Here is a 22963-nt window from a genome sequence, read left to right as displayed (position 1 = left end):
ATTCTAAGGGATTCTAACTCCACACAAATAAACTCCCAGGTCCTGCAAGGAACCGCTTCTCCTGTGATTCAAAGGCTATGGTAATCCTCCCTGATCTAACTAACCAAATTTATACTATTCTAAATAAACCTAACCAAGGCTAGCTGGTTGAATCTCCACAAGAATTAAATTAGGACAGAGCTCCAACAGACTCAGAGTCCAAACCAAAGACCAGGTTTTGTTTGGTCTTTTCACAGTTTAATCAGGTTTTGTTTGGTCTTTTCACAATTTAACCAATCTATAGACAGTAACAGATAAATGAATAGTGTTTCCCAAGTTGGAAAAGAAAATACTCTACTTCTTCAAGTCTTTCCCTCAGACTGAGATAGAGAGAGGCAAAGATGTTACCTTCTCCAGCCCTGAGAGAGAAAGCAGCTGCGTGTGGCTCTGTCGACTGCCAGAAGCCCACTCCTGGAATGCCACACCCAGAGCATGTAAGTGTCATAGAAATAACGGTTATAATTGCCAACAGTTGAAATTAACACTCTCAGCTCTATTTGAAACTTCAATTCTTCCTCAAGCCAGCTTCTCTACTTCTTATCTTTAAACTAATAAAATAATACTTATTTTCTAATATCATCCTTATAGTTTCCTCCCTTCGAGCATATGGAGAGATAAAAGACCTCTCCTGTATGCTCTCTATTCTATGTATTTCTAACACTCTACCTAATCTTAGTATTATATTTCCTTCAAAAAAATAGTCTTAATCTTATGTTTATCTTATCTTATTCTTATTGCTACACCTATCTATGCTAATTTGTACTAGGAATATAAATTAAAGAAAAAAATTTCAATGAAAACAAATAATCAATGAAAACAGTTGCACAAATGCAAGTGCAAAACATACAATTACAGAAATTCAAAATGCAAAATGCAAACTTTTGAAAAACATTTGAAACAATAAAATAGTTACAAAAAATTTTTAATTTGTTTCATAAAAAACTAAAGTCTAAAATAATAACTGCAAAACTCATGCAAACTGCATTTTACAAATCCTATTCAAACAATTAAAATGGAACTCTTTAATGTGCTAAGACCTTATCCTGTAGCTAATACAGAAAACCAAAATTAACTACATTAAAGCTCAAAATCAACTTACTACATTAATAAAATTAAAACTTTGTAACAATTTTAACTATATACACACATACACAAAAATATAGAGATATATACAATTTCTACACTTGTGTATATGTTATGTACAAACTATTTACATGTTGCAGGAGGAAAATAAACTTCCACCCTTGAGATAGTCTAAGAAAGCGTTAAAGATTTTCTTTTGAAAGATGTGTGTTTTCTTGATGTTATTTCTTCAGAACATATAAAGTGTTTCTGTGAGATAAGATCTTATTAATTTAATGTGTACAATTATTATTTCATCAAGATGATTTATCTTTATTCATTTCTATAAGTATTCATCACCTGGTTATGTCATAGTGTTTGTAAGAAATGTGTCCTATATGTGTATGTTATTTTCTAGTGAATACTTACTAAATCTTTAAAGTCATCTCCTCTGCTACTGTGTCTTCTGTCTCTGTATTGTTACTATGTAGTGTTTGTTTGCAACTATAGTTAAAAGTGTGTAATGTTAGAATGGCACAAAAATTCTTACAGTTCATGTCTATAATCAGTCTGTGTTCCTCTTCTTTGTGATGATTTTTTTCTGCAATGTCTTTGTTATACTTTAATCATCCTTTCAGCTGTCATCTTCTCTGTTTCTTCTATATTGTTTTCTCCTTTGTCTCAATCTTGCTCTTTGTCTCTAATTTAGTCATCTTTTTCTTGAATAATTTCTTCTTCTGATATCTTTTTGACTGCAGCCATGTTGTCTGATGAAATCTCTTCTGCTGTTTTTGCTTTTTTCACATGGGAGCAATGTAGTCAGGATTCTTTCTCTAATACACGAATAGCTGAAGGTGTTGTCAAAATAAATTTGAAAAGTCCTACCCATAAAGGTTGTATTGCACTAGTTCTATTAAAGTTTTTGATGTAAACTGAATCTCTAGGTTTTATTGTATGGAGCGCATAATCTAATGGACCCCCTTGAGTTAAAATTCCCATTTCTTGTAATTCTCTAAACTTGTTTTATAATTCTTTGATATATTCAGCAAGTGCAAGATCTCTTCTAAGCATAGATACATAAGCTGTCTTAAAACTTTTTGCCTGCAATGGTGAATGTCCAAATAACATTTCATATGGTGAGATATACATGCATTGTCTTGGTGTAGTGGGCAGATAGAATAGTGCTAGAGGTAAAATATCTGACCACTTCAAATGAGTTTCCATGCATAATTTCTCAACCATACTTTTTATTTCTCTGTTTAGTCTCTCCACCTGCCCAGAACTTTGTGGGTGATACCCAGATTCTCATAAACTTGTTTTAGAACCAAATCTATAAAATGGCTCCCTTTGTCAGAATCTACTCTCAGTGGTATACCAAATCTTGGAATGATCTCTTTCAACAAGATTTTGGCTACAAAGCTTGATGTGTTTTTATTAAATGGAAAAGCTTCTGGCCATCTACTTAGCTGGTCCATTATTATTAGACAAAATTTAAAATTTCCTGATTTGGGCAGGTTGATATAATCTATTTGTAAATACTCAAATGGTGTATGAGCTAGTGGACAACCCCCAAAAGCTTTTTGTTTAAATATGCTTTGTTTATATTGTGCACACACAGAGCATGCTTAGCAGATTTTATTTGCCAGAGTGCTAATTCTTAGAGCTATCCAAGTTCTTTTGACAGTATCAATTAATGCTTGTGTCCCCAAATGACCCTTTTTGTGTATTGCTTGGCAGAGTCAAGAGTAAAATGCTTTTGGAAGAATTGATTTTCCCACTGACATTATCCAAATCCCATTTTTTTTCGTAGCCCCAAAATTTTGCTTCCACTTCTGAACCTCTTTGTCATTGTATGCTTTTTCTAGATCTGTGGTATCTATCACAGAGAGATTCATAATGGAAGCTGGAGTATTTTGCGCAGCATATCATACAGTCATATCTGCCCTATGATTTCCTCTGGCAACTAGGTCTTGTCCTAAAGAATGCCCTTTGCAGTGAATCACTGCCAACTCCTTTGGTAGTTGGAGAGATGATAGTAATTCTCAAATTATTTCCACATGAGCAATTCTTTTCCCACTGGATGTTAAAAATCCTCTCTGAAGCCAGAGAGAACCAATGGCATGGCAAATTCCAAATGCATATTTGGAACTGGTGTAAATATTTGCACGTTTGACTTTTGCAAGCTCACATGTGTGTTTTAAAGCAATTAATTCTGTTTCCTGAGCACTTAGGTTCCTAGGTAGTAAAATAAAGCATAGGGTCTCAAATTCACTTACTACCACAGCACCTGTAAATCTTAATCCATTCTGCATATGTGATGTTCCATCTGTGAATAAGATCAAGTTGGGGTTGTCAAGATGTGTGTCTGACAGATTTTCTCGAGGTCTTTCTATTAATTGTACTATAGTTTCACAGTTGTAAAATAGTTCCCTCTGTGTTGGTAAATCAGGTACTAATGTAGCTGGATTTAAAGTGTTATACATCTCTTTAGCATTATATGTTCATTCCCCAAAAGCACTATGTCATATTTTGCCAGGTGTTGATCTGAAAATGCCTGTGTTCTGAACTTTCGCAGAAGTGCCTCAACTTCATGTGAACAATAAACTGTCAGTGGGCAGTCTAACACTAAATCTGCAGATTTGGTAAATGCAGTTGCTGCTACCCCTCTTAAGCATGGAGCTATTCCTGCAGCTATGGGATTGAGTTGACCAGAATAATATGCAATAGGACGTTGGTTTGGTCCTAAGCTCTGTGTCAAAACTCTTGAAGCTATTCCCTTTCGCTCATAGACAGAGTGAGAATGGTTTAGAACAGTGATGGGCAAACTACAGCTTGCGAGCCAGATGCGGCCTCCTGAAATGTTCTATCTGGCTATCTGACATTATTCCTAATCTGAAGAATACAGTGAGTAGGATTCAATACAATGAAACTTAGAAAGAGTTGCCTTAGAAACAGATTGACACGAGCATTTCCTTTCCTTTGGCCCCCTCTTACCAAGAGCAGGAGTTAATAATATTCCTTCTTTTAATTTCATAATTGCTTGCACATGCTCTGGTTTTAGCTTCAGTGGATCTTTTTCAATGTCTTTTGTTAAAGCAGTCATTGGTTTTGTAAGTTCACCATAATTAGGTATCCATTGTCTGCAAAATCCTGTGGTTCCTAAGATGGCTCTGAGTTGCCTTTTGGACTTAGGAGCACTCAGCTTTTGTAGGTCTGCTACTCTCTTTTTGGAAATGCTTCTGGACCCCTCAGACAGCACAAACCATAGATATTCTACAAAAGACATGATTGTAATTTAGTTTTTGATATTTTGTGTCCCGTCTTGGAGAGCTCACACAGAAGACGTTTACTATCACATAGGCATACTTTTGAAGATGGTGATACTAAAAGTAGATCATCTACAAAGTGAATAAGTTTGCTGTCCTTGAATTGAATATTTTTCAAATCTTTATTTAAGAATTGGAAATGGAAGACATGTCTATCAGTTGATGAATGGCTTAACAAATTATGTTATTATTGTGATGGAATACTATTCTGTTTTAAGACATGAAGAACAGGATTTCAGATAGAGCTGGGATGACCCCCATGACTTGATGCAGAGTGAAATAAGCAGAACCAGAAGAACATTGTATACTATAATTGTCATATTATGGAATGTTCAACTGTGATAGCTTTGGCTACTCTCAGCAACACAGTGATCCATAGAGGTCTGAGGGATTTATGAAAAAGAATGACTTGAGAGTGTTATGTTCACATCCTGGTAATTGATGGATGCCACCTTGAATGACAGGGGATGCAGTTGGAAGGCATAGAATGTTCCTAGATGCCGTGAGCCAGGGGGCAAACATTGGTTGGGCTGGTAGTATAAATTCCTCTGACAGCCACTTGAAGGGGTCTTTGGTTGTTGGTCTTTGGTTTTTGGTCTTTGACCTTTGGTGTTGGGTCTATGGGCTCTTTAGGTCTTTAGGTCTCTGTATCTTATTAGCTCTTTAGGTCTCTGGGTCTCTGGGTGGTGAAGGGAGGTTGGGAGGTCTATGAAGAAGGTAGGAAGAATCTAAATAGTTCCTGAAGACTGTGAGAGCTAGTGCATCATCAAACACTGATAGTGAAAAGCTGAGAGAATAACATCACCAACACAGCTGCATCAATAGCAGTCTCTATTCTCTGGCTTGGCTGTGGCCAGGCTGGGCCAGAGGGATAGTAGAGAATAAAGCTCCAGCTTTTACTAGATCAATTGCCTGCAGTCCTGATTGTCAACTAGTTATAGATATTAGATTGACAGGGTCTCCAATCCCCATTCCTTATCCTGTTTATCCTTTCCCTAATTACAGATTATAGATAAAGAGAGCTTAACAAGTACCTTCCTGAGTAGTCTTTCTATCATGACCCTTGGGGAAGGAGTTAATGCAGTTAGATACCAAACGTGATCCAAGGCAAATCAAAAGCTCTATAATAATTTATCCAAACCCAGGTGGGACCTGCAAGGGTTACCCATCCACCTAACCTTTTGGGGTCCTCCCTGGGCAACTGTTAGAGAAAAGGGGAAATTATAACAACCCTCAAGGGTGATTGGGGTTGGTGTTCCTCCATCATCTGCAACTAGGGAGAATACATAGATATGTTCACATCACTGTATACCTATATCTCCCTAGGCCCTTTTGTTATAACAAGAGAAAAAACTGTTGGAGTCGGAATGCAGATGAAAATATACAATTATTCACTTGGTTTATTTGGGTTTTTGTTTTGAGTTTGTGGTTCTATAGGAATATTCATTTCTAAAAATAAACAATATGGAAATAAAATTTAAAAAAGAAGTATTTATTTTCTATTTTGTATTATATATTCGTTTTATTTAACTTATATTTTTATTCATTTTATATTATATCAGCTTTAATGTTTATTTTATGTAAGCCTTAAACTTTTTATATATTATATATTTATTTTTCTATTTTGTTTTTAATTGAATTAATTAATTTAGAATATTTTCCCATGTTTACATGATTCATTTCCTTTCCCTCTCCTCCCCTCTCTCTGAGCCATGGAGCAATTCCATTGGATTTTACATGTATCATTGCTCAAAACCTCTCAAATATTTTATATTATCTAGAGTAATTATAAATGGATTTTCTCTATCTAAAATTCTTGCTACTTATTTTTGTTGGAAATATATAAAAATGCTGTTGATGTATGTGGGTTTATTTTGTATCCTGTAACTTTGCTATAATTATTTCTACTAGTTTTTTAGTTGATTTTCTAGGATTCTCTAAGTATACCATCTTATCTACAAAAAGTGATAGTTTATTTCTGGTTCAATTTTTGTCCCCATCCAAAGGCCTGATCAAATGTTTTGTGTTCATCAAATCACTCAAGACAGTATAAACTGTAAGATTTGTATGATCAGTAATGAACAACATTCTAAAATGAAGGAATATACACGGAATGTTTACAGGAAGAGCTTCATCTTGAACTCATACTTGAGTATACATTGGACACATAATGCTGGAGGTAAGATTCAGTGTCTAGGAAAGGTGTTTTGCTATAGCCCAGACTTCATAGATGGTTCCACAGAGGAGCCCTCATTAAACACTCCAAATTTCATACTGTACGAAAAATACTACAATGATAAAGAACTTCTTCTCAGGAATCTTAATGCTCAACATTCTTTCTCACTATTTTTTGGCATTCATTTATTACAGGTTTTTTAGTCATTGTTTAGTTAATTGGCACTCACTAGTTTCTCCCCCTTTTTTTTTTCCTGGCATATGTACCGTCTTTCCAAACAAACAAATAAGTGGGACTGGGGAAGATGTAGAAAGGATAGGAGACCTAATCCCTACTGTTCATGTCCATTCTATCAAAGGACTCAGGCTCATGATGCAGTTAGCTGATTTCTAGGACTGAGCAAAAGTCCGCTCCTTTGATGAAGTAATAAGGGAGGATTTGAGGTATGCAAATGCACCTTGTCCCTAGAAATATCAACACAGGTTTGAGAGAATGCTACTAAAAGTTAAACTGTTTGCAGATTGCTTAACCTTTTTCTGGCTCAAGAAAAAGAAAAAAAGCATATGAACTGGGAAATGTCCAACTAGTAATTAGTTTTTGCTGAATTTCTCTGTTTTGTAATTCTTTCATTGGAATTCAAGAAATATCAGTTAGATCCAGTGTAGAGTGTTGAGATTCTGTGAGGACTAAAATATGGAAAGAGAGAATAAAGAAAATAAAGAGTGGGTGATTACTTTAATGGAAAGTCTAAAGAGGAAAACTTTTTCTCTGTAAACTTCTAAGACTTTAAGAAGTCAATTGAATGAGCAAAGCAATCATCCTTGCCAAACCACATCTTGTTTGGGTTATGGGATTTCTAAATAAGGAAATGGGATCATTAAGATGTATTAATTTAATTATGGTACTGCAATGATTTGTAAGAATTGATCTTTATTCCAGGATTAGTTCTAACTTAAAGAAAATCAAATGAAACAACAGAATGAAATCTCTTCTCTGTGTATGAATCCTGGAACATTTTTTGCTCTAAGATGTTAGTGGTAAGATTTGCCATTTCAGGTAAAAGTTTTGGGGCCTGCAACTAATATTTTGAGTCTTGAGTTCAGGTATAATTATCTGATGGATCATTAATCATGAAGTCAGTTATCCAGCTTTCCAATGAAAAGCCACCAGTTACTTTGAAGGAATCCCAAACACTCACAGATGGAGAGCTTTATCTGGTAGAAGTCAAGGGGATGATTCTCAGCACATGTGAGAGTAGGATCCTTTTTTGATTCAGGATCCCCACTTTGTCATTTCCTTTTAAATAGGAATGTTTTCCATCAGAGTATTCCTGAGTCGATTAATCCTGAGTCTGGCTGTAAAGTGGAATTATCACTGCTCTATTGATAGTTCTGATTCTTACCTGATGTCAAATAGTATTGAATCACTATGCGTTGAGGCTGATGTCTAAAGGACTGGTGTTAATGTTGTTATACTCTTGTATCTGCTTTTTCTTTGATGGAAAATGTAATCTGAGCAAGTGGCTAAGCAAATGTAGGAGCATAATGCAAATTGCAAAATATGACAGTGTCCAGTCTAATGTGAGGTTATTCTGTATCCCACATTGTAAGAGGGAAATTTTGGTATTTTATAGATATGTATTTAAAGTGTGGCCACCTGGAATCAATAATTCAGGTTGATTCCGTAATTAAATCAGACCTAAGTCAGCATCAGGTTAAGGCACTTTATTTACAACCAGGAAGGTAAAGGTATAGGAATAAAGAAAAAGGGAGAGAAAAGGTTAAAAGGCTAAATAAATGAAGCTGCAAGCCTCAAGGCCTAGCAACCAGATAGGCTAGTGCCTACTTAAGGCAGAGTTTGGAAGCGGCCTAGGTAGGCCAAGGAAGTCAGCCTAACTTACCCATGTGACAATACAGAGTAGAAGCTGCCTGTGGTCACAGGAGCTCCTTCAGCACCAAGTTCAAGGTGGGAACTGCCTCCACAGGAAGTAACCAACATACTTAAAAAGATAGTGTCTTTCGTCACTTCCCATGGGTCCACCTCTAATTCAAATGGACAAATGGCAGTCTCTACACTGATTTTGGACTGCCCAAAGGGCAGTCCCTTGCTCTTGATTTGCTACTTATTTTCACGTGTGGGTAACCCGTCTCCCCTCCCCACTAAGGGAGGTAGGAATTACATCATTTCTATGCCTAGGATGAGTAGGGTTTTGACTATGAATTGGAAGATATTAATTCCATTTGCACAACACAACCAAGTGAATTGGTCATTGGACTGTCTGTTAAGGTTAATCATGTATAAGATGAAGTCCCTGAAATAGTTTGTGTAATATCTTCCCATTTGAATGTAGTGAAACATGAAGTATGTTCTACTATGGGCAACTCAATGGATGTACAGAAGTCTATATACAATAGGGAATTATTGAAGTGTATTGGCACTCCACCTACATTTTTGTTATAACTGGAACAAAATTAGTCTCTTGTAAGTTAATTCATATGTTGAATCATTGTACCTGGGGTTGGAAAAATCTGTTCCCCAATGTAAAGGGTAAAATTATGGTTGGACTGAATATATAAGCATGTGGTTTCCAGGAATGAATATATATCAATTCCAAATGATTTTTTAGAAATTTATAAAATATAGAAGGTATAAAAGTAAGAAAATCAGAAAGAGAGCAGGGTAAGAGATCTAGCTTAACAAGCTAGACTATGTGCTCAAGTCCTGACTTTACTCCAGCCTAGTTCCAGAAGCCTGAGCCGGAGGGCCCAAAGGTCAATTAATAAGGGTTTTAGCCATGAGGCCTCATCCCAAACAAGGGGTCCTCTGGGAGGCTAGTACCTCCAGGTAAGCTAGGGAAGGGAGCCAGCCTTTTTCACTCACCCAGGTGGAAGTTCTAAGGGAAAACAGTCCTCAGTCCTCAGCCAGAGCTCCTCCGGGGTCAAGTTGAAGCAAAAGCCCTCTCAAAGGAAGTTCTGGCCATTTTTAAAGACCATCCTTTTGTCACTTCCTATGCCTTCCTCTTACTTTACATGTACCAATTACAGTTAAAGCTTTGCTTAGGACTTCCCAGGGAGCAGTCAGTCAGTTATGATTTGTCATCCACTTTCACACACATGGGTCTCAGACTTCCCCATACTTAAGGATTAGTGGGGTGTTTAAACTTGGTGATTAAATCTAACAATGGGCAGGGCAGTCTATCCATCTTCACAATTCCCCTGTGATCACTTGGGAGACTAGTCTCCCCAACTGATCATTTGACATAATCATCTTGTACCCCTAAAAATCTTCTAACTACAGGTGTATACAATATTGCATCTTCTAAAAGAAAACTTCAGTAGTTAAAAGGTAAGAGGGAAATAGAAGAGAGAGAGAACGCAAAAACCAGTGTTTTTCTAGGTGAATTAACAAAAAGCCAATTAGGGGGCTGTCCCCTTTGACATAAGAGTGTACATTCAAAATGGACACTTCAGATCAGTACCCCTTCAGTTCAGTCAGCTGCACTGAAGTTTATTCTGGATCTTCTTGATGCAGTGTAGGTTTATGCAGCCGTCTTTCTTCAAACAGTTCATTCTCTGGATTCAAGGATTTAAGAAGCTTCTTTCCCTGAAATTTTTCTTGAACAAAATTTTAAATTGTGGATTTTATGAAAATATATACAATCCCCCTTGAGGAGGGTGTTGACCAACTCCTGGATCAACTCAGAATACATGGTTGAATTGTGGGGTATATGAGTCAATTATCAAAAGAAAAACCAAAAACATAAAAGAAAACAAATAGAGAAAAATTAAACTTTGGGAAAAGAAAAAAATTCAAAATCAGAATCAAAATACCAAGTCTATGTATATAAAAATTTCTGAGTAAACAAGAATAAATTCATAACAGGCCCTTGTATTAGGGTCCATTTAAAGCAATTTCTGTCCCATAAATCTATAGGACAAAATACAGTAACATTGCACTTACCATTGGCAGCCAAGATTACAGGAAGTTGCCATACTACAAGAGAGAAAAAAGGACTAGATTTCTGTGTGTGTGTGTGTGTGTGTGTGTGTGTGTGTGTGTGTGTGTGTGTAAAATAGAAGTGTCATTCCCTGGTCTGATTTTTTACCTTCACTCTCAGGGATATGGGAGCCAGAACAGCCAATTGTTAAGATACTTGATAGTATTTCACAAGGAGTGTGGTATAAGACATCCTGCATCTTAACATATGTCAAGCACCACAACCTCAAGTCTCACACTAGATTCAAGTCCTTTCGTATTTGCATAGTTCATTAATCCCATTGGGATTGGTTGATCTTCTTAACCTTGTGTTTCTTTGCACTGTATAATGGCTCTTTTGTTCCCTTCAGGAATCAGGCAGAAGCATTAATCACAGTCCCATAATGTTTATCAATAAATGGCAGGTTTTCATAGTCTAAAGATTTGGGGTATGCATTAATATTAGAACAAATATATTTCAAACTTATATTACTGCAAAATAAAAAAGATTAATATTGATTATATGTACTTTAAGTACAAGAAATTAGAAAGGGGAAAAAATCAAATATTCTACTAAAAGAAAAAGAAAAACAATAATAAACTAAAAATTCAGGAATTCAATGTTTTCCCAAAAATGGTGTCCACTTGTTTATGGACTTTTTTTTTAAACCCTTAACTTCTGTGTATTGACTCCTTGGTGGAAGAGTGGTAAGGGTGGGCAATGGGGGTCAAGTGACTTGCCCAGGGTCACACAGCTGGGAAGTGTCTGAGGCCGGATTTGAACCTAGGACCTCCTGTCTCTAGGCCTGACTCTCAATCCACTGAGCTACCCAACTGCCCCTTGTCTATGGACTTTTACTTCCAATGCCTGTGACATTATACAGTCAGTTTCAATAGAGAAGGTATTCTCTTAACGTGTGAGCAATGAATCCAAGAGTCCTTTTCTCCAATTTTTATAGCTGTTGGAGTTGTTAACAATATTTGAAACAAGCTTTCCCAGGAAGGTTGAGTTGCTCCAGTATGCTGGAAGTTCTTTATGTACACCTTGTCTCCTGGGTTCAGGTCATGAAATGAAAAGTCTATTTGTCCTGCTTGAACTACAGTTCTGGATTCATGGTGTTTACACAGTTTGTACTAAAATTCCTATATATAGGAAGCAATAGAAGTATCTCCCCCTAAAAGTAATATATATGCAAGAGGAAAAGACTTTTACCTCTATAGGGGAATATCCAAAAAGTATCTCATATGGTAAGATGTGTAGATCTCCTGGGCCTGCTTCTAAGATAAAATAGGGCCAGAGGGAGAATTTCAGGCAATTTTAAATGTGTCTCCAGGCATAATTTTACAATCATAGTTTTAAGTTCTCTGTTCATTCTTTCAATTTGACCTAAACTCTAGGGATGATATGGTATGTGGAATTTGGGAGTTATCCCCAAACAAGAATATACCTGAGATAAAACTGAATCAGTAAAATGACTTCCCCTGTCTGAATCAATATGTGCAGGCAGGCCAAAGCAAGGAATAATCTCTTTTAAAAGCACGTTGGCAAGAAAAGCCGCTGTGGCTCAGGCAGTAGGAAATGCTTCTGGCCATCTGATCAGTTGATCCACTATGACTAGACAAAATTTATACTGTCCAGCCTTAGGCATAGTGTTAAAATCAATTTGCAGGTGCTCAAAAGGTGTGTAAGCAGAGGAAGCCCACCATAAGCTTTGCTACAAAAGGTATGTTAGTTATATGCTTGGCAGGTAGGGCAGGTTGCACACACTTTAGAGGCTATAGTAGTTATGCCAGGAGCTATCCATACTCTTAACAGAGTCAACGATATCCTGGGTATAAAAATGAACATTTTTATGAATAGATTGGCAAATTTGTTGATAAAAACTTCAAGGGAGCAGAGATTTTCCTTCAGATAATACCCATACTCCATTAATCAGTGTTGCTTTAAATTTTTGCTTCCATTTTTGGACTTACTTTTCATTATAGGAAGGTGATAAATTTAAATCATCAGTGGTTGTTAATGTTAAAATTAATTCTGGCCCTTCTATGGCCACTAGTTTTGCAACAGTATCTGCCCAGTCATTTCCCCTAGAGACAGGGTCAGTGCCACCTGTATGGGCATAGCAGTGAACTACAGCTAAGGCTTCAGGTAGCTGGAGAGCAGAAAGAATTTCATTAATAATTTTTGCATTAGCTATAGATTTTCCAGCTGAAGTTAAAAATCCTCTCTGAAGCCATAACATACCCAATGAATGGCAAATTCCAAATGCATAATTAGAATCTGTATAAATTGTTGCATTTTTATCTTTGGGAATTATACATGCATGTTTTAGGGCTAAGAGTTATATGCCTTGAGCACTTATATTTGAGGGCAGGGAAGCTGACCACACAGTGGCAAATTTTGTGACTACAGCAGCTCTAGTGTAGAGTATGCCATCCCTCATAAAAGAAGAACCATCAATAAATAAGACTAGATCTGGATTGTCTAAAGGAGTGTCCAGGAGATTGTCTCAAGGCTTTTCAGCCATAGACACTAGTGTTTCACAATTATGTAATGGTTCTTCTGAGACTGGTAAATTAGGAAGCAAGGTAGCAGGATTAAGAGTTGTATAACATTTTAAAGTAATATTCTCATTATTTAATAAGTTTATTACATACCTTACAATGTGTCCTCTGATCAGAAAATGCTTGTGTTAGCAGCAATGCTTCTACTTCATGTGGGCACATAATTGTTAATGGGCATCCCAATACTAGATCAACAGTTTTTGTTACTAACAAAGCTGTGGCAGCTACGCCTCTAAGACATGGTGGTGCTCCTGCAGCTACTGGGTCCAGCTAGGATGAATAAGAAGGAATTGGATGTTAAGGTCCCAAAGTTTGAGTTAAAACACCTGAGGCTATCCCTCTATGCTCATGAATATATAAAGTAAATGGTTTGTTATAATCTGGGATGCCTAGAGCAGGGGCAAACAGGATAGCTTGTTTTAGATTTGACAGAGCTAACTGGTGTTCTGGCTCTAATTTAAGTGATTCAGGGACTGAATTCCTTGTTAGTGCTATAAGTGCTTTAGTAATTTCCCCATAGCAAGGGATCTATTGTCTACAAAAACCTGCTGCTCCTAAGATTGCTCTTCAGTCTTTTTTAGTGGTAGGATCGCTCAATTTTTGAATATTTTCAATGCTCTTAGGAGAAATATAACAGGCACCAGCAGTTAAAATGAATCCTAAATATTCCACTTTGGGGAGACACCATTGAATCTTTTCTTTTGAGATTTTTGTGGCCTCTTTTTTCACTCTGTAGACCTCAACTCAACACAGTTAAAGAGGTAAATTCACATTTTTTTCTCCTTTTACCTTAAAATAAATAGCACGCAGCTATTTGAATTTTAGTCACAGGATCCTAACAGCTACATTCTCTCATTTCTTAACTGTGAGAGCCACACCCAAAGAAACGCTTTAAAAACCCTCTTAGAGGGAAAGCATCTCTTCTCCAAACCTCAAACAATTTCATCTCGTAAAAAGTCTCTGGAGAAAAGTCATTGAGCTTAGCTCAGCTCAGTTTTGTTATTAGAGAGAGTGATTGTTAAAGCTGAAATTAACCAGTTTTAGCCTTGTTTTTACTCCTGAAAAACTACTTTCTTTTTTTTCCAAGCTCCACATGTCTCTAGAATTAAAGTAAAAAGTGAAACCTGAGGAAATTAATCAGGAACCACAAAAAAAAAAAAAAAAAAAAAAAAAAGCTGGTCCTTTTTACCTTGAGAGGGTTTTAGAGTCCCCAAAAGGGAAAAAGTAATTTATAAAAGACCAATCTCCCAAATGATCACAGGGCGGATTATAATAATTAGATTTCGTCTACACTGCCCATCTTTAGATTTAATCATCAAAGGTGAGAACACCTCCAATTTTGGGAGGTCCATAACCCGCATTTGCTAGAGTGGGTGACGAATCAGAATCAACTGCCTGCCCCTAGGCAGTCCTAAGAGAAGCATCTGTTGTGACTGGACATGCAAACTAGGAGGGAGGCACAGGAAGTGATGCATAAGTGACCCCTTTAAAAAGAGACCTCAGTCAGCTGCGCTGGGTCTTCTAACTCTTCTGGTTCGTGGAGGAGTGCTGGCTGGGACACTGAGACCTTGGTGAGACTGCTCTTAATATCTTCTTTGGAATTCCATGTGGTGAGTTTAAAGACTGAATCTTCCTGAACTTCTCTTAAGGAACTTCCCTTTAATAGAGACTCTGTAACTGAAGCTTTTGCTTCATTCACCTCTGGGCACCCCCTGCCCCTGGCCCTCTGGGCCTCTTGGCCCTCTGACTCTCAGCTTGGGTTAATTAGATCTACCTGGATTAATTAGAGGATTGTAGTGATTTACCTATTGTGTTCAATTCTTATTTCCTTATTTCTTCTACCTCTTCTCAATTATAAATAAGTTTCCATAAAAGTCAATTTAGACTTGAGATTATTCCTTAATTGGGGATTTTCCCCCTGAGCAATAGTTTAATATTCAACCCCAAACCCCTTTTCCCCCTTATAGCTCTCTACATATTTTAGATAGGAGACCTCTACCTCATAACCTGTTTATAAACATTTTTTCCCAAATTTTCTGCTTTCTCCTAATCTTGTTGCCCTTTGTTTCTTAAAACATAATAATACGCCATCACAATTGTAATGAATAAAAGGGCTCAAGCTAGTAATAATACTAGAAAGAGCTAGCTTTGGAGAGGATGGTAACCAAGTTCCAGGTTAGCAGAGAGATAAGAGAAACTCTCTTCTGCTAGGCAACAAGCTCCTTTAAGATGTCTAATCTGCAGCCCCTATCTTGATGAGTAAGTAACTTCCTATTGGTGTGTATAGTGGTTTGACAGGGAGTATGGGACTTCCTGTACAACAGCAATGGAGTTTATCCCTGTTGTAGCTGTTCAGAACCTTTCCTTTTGGTTGTCCCTGCTTGGCCTTAGATGGGTAGGAATAACCACAAAGTTTTCAGATTAAGGCTAAGGGATTTATTGATAAAGGAGTATAGGTGATAAGGTAATGGAAAGAGGGTTAGAAAGCACTGATAATTAAGGGTGAAAGATTTCTCTGACTCAAGACGCTGTTGGGTCTTCACTGGATGTTCTTCTACTGACCCAGGGCAGCCCTGGGTCAGAATGGTGTGGTGTCTTTGATAAAATAAAATTAATCTTTGGTTAAGGTTGGTTTGCTTTGCCAGTAGTAATAATAGGTTTGTCCTGCAGAATTGGTTTGACCCTATTCTAAGCCTAAAACTACCCACATTCCTGCTCCCACTTCTTGGTCCCAAGAAGGTATGGGGCAAGTGAGAGGTGAGGGGAGAAGACCAGAAGCCAGGGTCTGCCAAGCTTATTTATAGCCTGGCTCCAATTGCCATGAGGCACCAGCCACCTGTCTCATGGCATGTTTTGCATTCTTACCAGGGCAAACTGCCAGCTTGCCCCATGCAAAATATGCCAATATGCTTTTCCATATTACAATTTGCTCCTTGTCTTTATGGAAATTTGCATCTCACAACATTTCTGGATTTCTATCTAACTAATCTATGCTAAAATTTTACACTAACTCTGTACTACACCTATACTAATTCCCCTTATTCCCTTAAGTAATCCCAAAATAAGAAAAAGGGTTCTAACTTCTACTCTTAAGCTACTACTATTCTAAGCTAAGCTAAGACGGGTTATAGGGAAAAGTAAAGGAAAGAAATGGGGATTAAATTTTACAAAATTTGATCAGAAAGGAAAAACAAGATTAAACACAAATCATCAACAGAACAGTTTTGAACCATGACTTTAGCTAAAATACAAACATAAGCAATAAAACTCTAACTATGAAACTTTCTATCTTCATGAACTAACAACAAAATGTAACAACTAAGGAAAAATTATTCCTAGTAACTTTCTAAGAACTAGATAAAAACTTACTAAGTGTTAGTAATATTATGGTGTTAATGCACTTATGCCTATGTTAGAAAGGATTAGTAAGAATTAGTAATCATTATAGAAGCTAAAAGCACTAGTTTAATTAAAGGTTTAAACTACATACAGTATTTAACAAAGAAATTTCTGTCCCTAATCTAGCTTATCAGACTAACTAATCTCTCCCTATGTGTTGGTACAGACTATTACCAAGGGTTAATGAATGAGCATTTACATATATACAAAGCTGTGAAAAACATGATGATTTGAGCTAGAAAGTGCCTGAAACAATGTAAGAGAATAAACTCTAAGCAGTGGGCAGACAGCTCTTTCATTCTTATGTGTGTGAATTACTATTTACATATGTACATGTGAAGTTTAAGGAATATTCTAAGTGTTGGATAATGACCTAACCATGTGGTGAAGTGTTACATACTCACCCTTTCAGAACTCTTCTGCTAAAACTATGTAGTGTTGGATAGAATTCTACATGTTTGAGTGCAGTGAGAATTCTATGCCCATGTGAGATGTGCTCTTCAAACCTAAGGTTCCATCACTGATCTGATGAACTCCTCTTCATGACATTGTTGTATAAGGCACACCAGTTGTGTAGTCAGGTCAAAGATGTTGTGTAGTCCACGATGTTGATGTCCTTGTGACGATCTGTGAAGTCCAAGACATCTCCACTGTCCAGTTTGATGTTGCCACATGCGCTTGTCAACTTCAACTGGAACTGTTGTGCAGTTGTGTTGACTTATGTAATGACAAATGTTATGTGTCCATAAAACTTTTGATTATTTTTTTCATTCTTCAATTAATTAAATAAAGTCTACTAAGTCCATTTATGATGATATTATGGTTATTCATTGATGTCACTTTCTAGGTCTGGAAGTGATTGAACTTCTGATTATAGCTCTTCAGTAACCTCTTCTTCCTCTCTTTGATGATGATAACTCGATGTTAAGTAATCTTCTTGGTGTTTTAACATTATACTGTCTCCTGCTTCTTGTTCTATACTGGGTTCATTTAAAGATTGCTGAAAAGTGAGTTTCGTTTATTGGCTACTTTCTTGTGATGGTTTTATTTCTAGGGTGCTTTGTTAGTATTGACTGTTCTTTGTGCTGCATTGTGACTGGGTCTTGGCATTGGGACATATCTTTAGCTGACTTGACATGCGTGACATGGAACCCATGGATCCCTCCCCTTAATTTTGATTGCACTAGGGGTTGTTAGGATTATTTGTGAAGGTCCAAGCCACTTAGGTTCTAATACAGACTTCCTGTTAAAGTTTCTTATATATACATAATCTCCAGGTTGGAAGCTATGCCGATTGAAATCAAAAGGTACTCTTTGGTGTATCTGAGCTAACCTATGAAGTTGATCTAGGCGTTCTTTGACCAACTCATAGAGCTTGCATTCCATACTAAGATGTGATAGGTTATTGATGCTTTGAGGTGATTTTCCACGCCAGGGGGGATGTGTGAATAACATCTCAAAGGGTGACAAATGAGTAATGCTGTTGGGCTGGCATCTAAGAATGAATAATGCCAAAGGTAATGCATCTGGCCATTTCAAGTGTGATTCAGCACAAATTTTAGCCACTAGGGTCTTCAGAGATCTGTTCAAAAGTTCAATTTGTCCGCGCAACTGTGGTCTGTAAATTCGAGTGTAGATATTGTTTTATCCCTAGGGGTTCGTATACATTGTTTAAAATACAATGTGTGAAGTGTGAACCACTGTCAGCTGCAATATGTAGTGGAATAGAGAACCTTGGAATTAGCTCCCTTAGCAAAATCTTCACTACAAAAGCTGATGTATTGCATCTGGCTGGAAAAGCTTCTGGCCACTTTGTCAATCGATCAATGATTACTAGTGCATGCCTGTAGCCCTGACACCTTGGCATGGTTATATAATCGATTTGTATGCATTCAAAGGGTGTATAGACCAATGGCTTGCCTCCCAAGCTATACACTTTGGTATTAGCTTGGTTATACTGCATACAAATTCTATACCTCTGGCAAACTCTCATTGCAACTTCAATTATTCCTTTTGTGTTCCAGTACCTGAGAATGCAATCTGCCAGTCTCCTATAATGCCCTTTTTGATGTAAAGCATTGCAAAAAGTATAATACAGGGATTTAGGTAAAATAGGTTTTCCATTTGCTCCCAGCCAAACTCCATTAGTTAAGTATGCACCATGATGTTTTTTCCAATCCTTCACTTCCTTTGGTGAATAGGCATTTTTCAGATCAACTTCATCCACCAAAGACAAGTTCAGGACTGAAATTGGTCCATACCTCTCCCCAAATTTGGCTATGATGTCAGCTCTTCTATTCCCTGATTCTACTGGCACTTGAATTTTACTATGGCCTTTGCAATGAATTACAGAGGCTTGGGATGGTAATTAGAGCTCTTGCAATAGCTTATTTATTAAATTGCCATATACTATCTATTTGCCGTTGGAAATTATAAAGCCACGGTTTTTCCAGAGTTTCCCAGAGTGATGTACCATTCCAAAAGCATATTTAAAGTCTGTAAAGATGCTGACTTTCTTGTTCTTGGCTAATTGGAGAGCATGGGTCAAACCTAGTAACTCTGCTCCTTGAGCCCTCATTGTAGATGGAAGAGATGAGTACCAAAGGGTTTCAGTGGCTGAGACTACTGCTGCACCGGGAAATCTCTGATTGTCTACCATGAAAGATAACCCATCTGTGAAGAGCGTCAATTCAGGATTAACCAAAGGTGTATCATATAAGTCTTCCCTAGTCTTGTGAATGATGTCAAGTGCATCTTCACAGCTGTGTAAACTTTCTCCTTCTACAGGTAGATCAGGAATCAGAGTTGCAGGATTTATACTTTTACACTGGTGAAATGTGATGTTCTCATTAGTCAACAGGATTGCTTGGTATTGTGATAACCTTTGGGAAGTGAAAGCTTGAAGAGTAATATTCCTGAGTGTAGATTCCACTTGTTGTGGGGAAAATACTCTCAGCTCACCCCCTAATACCAAGGAAGCTAATTTTCTCACCATGATGGCTACAGCAGCAATAGCTCTTAAACAACTTGGCATTCCACAGATGACTGGATCTAGCTTTGAGCTATAATATGCAATGGGTCTGAGGAAATTTCCAAATGATTGTGTAAGAACACTGGAAACAATCCCTTTATCCTCATGAACATAGAGTAAGAATGGTTTTTCATGATTAGGGATGCTTAGGGCTAACTGGAACAAGCCTGAAACAACTCACCAATAAAAAATGGGCCAGTGGACTTCCAGTTAAGATGGCAGCAGAGTAAGGAGCAGCTGCTCGATCTCTCCTGACCGAAGCATACAGGACCCCTCAAGGGGAAATAAAAATGAGTCCAGAAGAACGAAGGAACCCCACAACAGGGCGCAGCATTGAAGGTACGCAGAATCGGGGCATTTCCACGCTATAAAGGGGTGAAACAGCTCTGACTAAAACGCGAGAGGAAGAAGCCCCTCTCCCACCCCCCACACCACACACCTCGCACAAAGCCAACGCACAAGAGTGAAAACAGGACTGGGGCAACCAGATAATCACTGGCAGCCCCAGGGCTTGTACCTGTGTGCTGCAAGACAAGGGACCCCAAGTAGCTGGGGGTGGGCACGGACTTTCCCCGAGCGTCCAGGTGGGTGAAGGCACCACCTCAGGCCAGGACAAAGGCCTCTAAAACACGGCCTTTCCCAAGTGCTGAAGGCATCGCCTCAGGTGTGAATAAAGATCTCCAGCCCACGGACTTTCACTACCTTCTGCGGGGGTGAAGGCAGTGCCCTAAGAGCATCTGCACAGGCAAAGGCAGTGCCCTAGGCTTGAATAACTATCTCCAGCCCAGGCTTGGACCTCCAGTGAGGACCCGGTGCGGACCTGAGCACGGCTGTGGAAGCAGCCCCAAAGACTGCTGAAGGAACCTCGGGCAGAGGGGCAGACCTGGCCTGCCCCCGAGGACAAGGAGACCGGAGCCCCCAGGAGCTTGCAAGGCGCAGGCAGACTCTGAGTGCAAAGACAAAGCTGAAAAGGGGCGGGGCTAACAATGGCCAGCAATAAGGAAGTCCAGAAGAAAAAGACTATCAAGAGAAACTCTGGAACACTCAACAACTTCTACACAGAGAAAATCCAGACAACAGAGGAGGGAAAACAAAAATCCAAACCTCCCCAAAAAAATGAAAGCTGGCCACAAGCTATGGAAGAGTATAAAAATGAAATGCTGAAGGAGATGGAAGAAATCTGGCAAGAAAATAACAGTTTAAAAGGCAGAATTTCGCAATTGGAAAGTGAGACAAGTCAACTGAAGACCAAAAATGACCAGATTGAAAAGGAAAACCAAAAAATTGTAGACGAAAACCAAAACATTAAAGCCGAAAACCAAAACATTAAAGCCGAAAACCAGTCCTTAAAGGCTAGAATCGAACATTTAGAAACCAATGATCTCTCAAGACAACAAGAACAAATAAAACAAAGTCAAAAGACTGATAAAATAGAAGGAAACATGAAATATCTCAATGAGAGAGTGACAGACCAAGAAAACCGGTCAAGAAGAGACAACTTGAGAATCATTGGTCTTCCAGAAAAGGCAGAAATTAATAGAAACTTGGACTCCGTACTTAAAGAAATTATTCAGCAAAATTGCCCTGAAGTTCTACAACAAGAGGGCAATATAGACATTGAAAGGATCCATAGATCACCCTCTACACTGGACCCAGAAAAGACCAACACCCAGAAATATAATAGCGAAATTGAAGAGCTTTCAAGTTAAAGAAAAAATCTTACAAGAAGCCAGAAAGAGACAATTCAAATATCAAGGAGCACCAATAAGGATCACACAGGATCTTAGGCAGCCTCAACGCTAAAACACCGCAAGGCTTGGAATACAATATTCAGAAAGGCAAGAGAGCTGGGCCTTCAGCCACGAATCAACTACCCAGCGAAACTAACCATATACTTTCAGGGGAAAGTATGGGCATTCAACAAAATTGAAGAATTCCAAGTTTTTGCACAAAAGAGACCGGGACTAAATGGAAAGTTTGACACTCAACCACAAATATCAAGAGAAAGATGAAAAGGTAAATAAGAAACAGAGGGAAAAGAAAGAAAACTCATAGTCTTTTAAGCTTGACTCTTTAAGGGCATAAATAAGATCTAATTATCTGTATTACTAGGTGGAGAAATGCTATGTATAATTCTCTGTAGTGAACTCTATACACTATTATAAGATTCACTATTATAGCAACCAGAAGAACAATTCATAGGGGGAGGACAGGATACTGAATGGTCTAAGAAGACATGGGGGGGTAGGAAAGAGGGGGGGAATAGTAGGGGACACCAAGAAAAATCTGAGAAAATAAGAAAAATAAGATATTCTATTACACACAAAGAGGGCATGGGAAGGGGAGGGGATAAATAATACCATAAGAAGGAGAGGAAGAGAGCATAATCAAACCTTACTCTCAGTGTAATCAACCCGGAGAAGGAAGAGTAGCTTTATTATCCATCCGGATAAAAAACTATCTAACCCTACTGAGAAAGTCAGAAGGGATAAACCAAAGGGAGCAGGGGAGTGGGGAGGCCAAAAAAGGGAGGGGAGAAGAAGGGGGAGGGAATTCATTTGGTCTTTAAAAAACAAAAAGAGGGGAACAACAAGGGAGGGGGAAGAAAGGGAAGTCAATCAAGGGAGGGGATAAGGGATACTGGCTCAAAGCAAACCACTGGTGTAAAAGAAAATAGTGTAATAAGAAGGAGTGGGTCTAGGGGAGGATACAAAAATGTCAGTGAATACACAACTAACAATTGTAACTCTGAATGTGAACGGGATGAACTCACTCATAAAACGGAAGCAAATAGCAGAGTGGATCAGAAACCAAAATCCTACCATAGGTTGTCTACAAGAAACACATATGAGGCGGGTAGACACACGCAAGTTCAAGGTTAAGGGTATGAGCAAAATCTTTTGGGCATCAAATGAGAAAAAGAAGGCAGGAGTGGCTATCATGATCTCTGACAAAGCCAAAGTAAAAATAGATATGATTAAAAAAGACAGGGAAGGTCATTACATCCTGATTAAAGGCAGTATAAACAATGAGGAAATAACACTGCTCAATATATATGCACCAAGTGGTATAGCATCCAAATTCATAAAGGAGAAACTGGCAGAGCTCAAGAAGGTAATAGATAGTAAAACCATAATAGTGGGAGATCTAAATATTCCTCTTTCAGATCTAGATAAATCAAACCAAAAAATAAATAAGAAAGAGGTAAGAGAGGTGAATGAAGTCCTAGAAAAATTAGATTTAATTGATATGTGGAGAAAAATAAATAGGGACAAAAAGAATACACCTTCTTTTCAGCTGCACATGGTACATTCACAAAGATTGACCATGTAATAGGGCATAGAATCATGGCAAACAAATGCAAAAGAGCAGATATAATAAATGTAACCT

At 37.9% G+C, this 22963-nt stretch overlaps 1 pseudogene; it reads left to right on the top strand.

Annotated features, from left to right (window-relative positions):
• LOC123240723 overlaps positions 1–22963 on the top strand; it is a 131915-nt pseudogene that overhangs the window by 3742 nt on the left and 105210 nt on the right.

The sequence above is a fragment of the Gracilinanus agilis genome, chromosome 3 (assembly GCF_016433145.1).
Source record: "Gracilinanus agilis isolate LMUSP501 chromosome 3, AgileGrace, whole genome shotgun sequence".
NCBI lineage: Eukaryota > Metazoa > Chordata > Mammalia > Didelphimorphia > Didelphidae > Gracilinanus > Gracilinanus agilis.
Note: the sequence above shows the minus strand (reverse complement) of the source record. Positions and strands in the feature narration are given on the sequence as shown.